The 2080-nt window shown below is 37.0% G+C and overlaps 1 long non-coding RNA gene across 1 annotated transcript; it reads right to left on the minus strand.

Moving 5' to 3' along the window:
- Positions 1 to 325: 325 nt before the first annotated feature.
- Positions 326 to 1509, minus strand: LOC126631595 (uncharacterized). Its single transcript, XR_007626401.1, has 4 exons — positions 1449 to 1509; positions 1220 to 1287; positions 702 to 746; positions 326 to 377 (listed from the first exon to the last, which is right to left on the minus strand). It is a non-coding gene; the product is annotated as an uncharacterized LOC126631595 (long non-coding RNA).
- Between the last annotated feature and the right edge of the window lie 571 nt (positions 1510 to 2080).

The raw sequence follows: 2080 nt of genomic DNA on the forward strand, positions 1-2080 counted from the left end.
ATTAAGAAAAAAGAAAAGGAAATACATACTGCTCGTGCTCCTCCTTTTTAAACTCTTTGAGAGTTAGCTTGCTGAAATCAACAGTTTTCAATCAAGATCAACAATCAATCAAGGTTTTCTTCAAGCGATCATCTCACGAAATTTTCAAATTTGAAAGTGTAGCATTACTTAGAGAAATAGGTTTTAGTGTAAAAGAAATCTCTATTTGGTAGGCCCTCTCTAAATCCATTTCCTTATAGCCTGCAGATGAGTTGTGGAGATAATTTTAGTGAAAATTGGAAAGACTATGTAGTATGCTTGGCAGAGAAGGAAGGAAGAGGACTTACTTTTCCATCATATCATTACCTCCATCTTTGTTCCAGACAACGTCCTAGTACCTGTATTATAGGTTTGACGTATAACAAAGTTCAAACCAACCACATATTATGCATGTATTTAGTTCACAAAAGAAATTAGTGCTGATATTGTATACCAAAGATATAAAATTGTGTACTTGCCCTCTATCAGATAAAGGCACTCAAAATCAAAAGATGATGGTGAATTGGTGAAGCAGATGCTAAGATTAGCAATTGGATTAGCTTTTGTTCTACAATTGGTGATGCAGATGTTAAGATGGCTTTGGAAAACAAAGTGATTGGAGTCATACCCTTCCAAATAAAGAGAAGCAAGTTGGCAAAATTTATCATACATTAGAGTCATACCTTTCTAAAGTGTGGAATCAGAGTCGGCATTAAATTGGTAGTACCCTGAAATTAACAATAAAAAAAATATCAAAACAGAGTCAGCATTAAACAGAGATGCAGGATAAAAAATATATATATATCATGTACAAAAAGGACATATATTCGATCATCTCATGTTTCTGAAACCACACAATGAACTCCTAAAAACCAAACTTAGCCTCCTTCCGATTACTCATCTCTAAATACTGGTGGTATGCAGTTGGTTCTCTTTTCTTCACTGACCTCCGCCTCTGCTTGTTTGTCTTCGAGTTTCAGTCTTGCTATCTCAATCTACAAAACCCAAAATTGACTACAGTAAACACAAAGCCCACCAAGAAATTGCCTCCATAAAAAATGCCACAAAAAAACACATTAAGCTCCACATTCAATCATCAACCCAAAAACTTGAAATCCCTCGACAACTTGAACAAACCCCACAAAAACCAAGGAAAATACAAAAAATCTAAGACATTATCACATAAAAAGAAAATGGTTACTAGATTGTCTTTGAGTGAGTGCGTGTTTTGCCTCAGTGCAATCTTTGAGAGAGCAAGAGTGATGGAAGCTACCAAGGACACAGAAGGAAAGATAGAAAAAAAAGTGTGAAGATGATGGGACCAAATAAAAAAACTGCAATTGGAAAAAATCTTGAATCAAAAGTTGAAATCGAAAGCTAAATGGTAAGGAAAGTTGGGGTTAGGGATTTGCACAAAATGGAAAACTTACTTAAATATGGTGATCGGAAGAGAGAAGGGAAGATGAGCAACAGCCAGGAGATTGGGCTCCTGAAAGTGGGAGTCCGGGATCGAAGGTGTGAAGAGGATGGGCTCCAAGACGGTGTCCCGAAGTCTAGTTTCGAAAATTGGGCTTTTTTCGATTATTCATCTGTATATGGCGGTGGTATATGGGCAGTTATTGTTTAACCTTCAACTGAACTCAGATCGTGGGAATTGTTAAACTGATTTGTGGTTTCATCGTGGGAATCATCAAACTGTTCTCTGGTTTCGATCATGGGAAGTTGGAGTAGGACTGATAATTGAACTGGCAACTGTCTTCCTTTTCACTTTCCATTAGGTTTCAAATTCTGTAGTTAATGTTATTACCTCTTTATCCTTCTTTTGGTATTAAATCCTTGATTTACGCAGAGTCATTAAGTAAGGGTATTTTAGGGGTTACCTAATGCTTCACCAAACTGACCTTCTCCCTTTATATATATATAGATATAAAGACAAAAGAATAAATAGTTGGAAAAAAACCATAAAAAGGACCACTTGCACTGAGTGTGCATGCTAGCCCTACCCCCTTCCCCCTTCCCCCTACCCCCTACCCCCTTCCACTCTTTTCTCCCAGCTATCATT

Source organism: Malus sylvestris, chromosome 8 (genome assembly GCF_916048215.2).
Source record: "Malus sylvestris chromosome 8, drMalSylv7.2, whole genome shotgun sequence".
Lineage (NCBI taxonomy): Eukaryota > Viridiplantae > Streptophyta > Magnoliopsida > Rosales > Rosaceae > Malus > Malus sylvestris.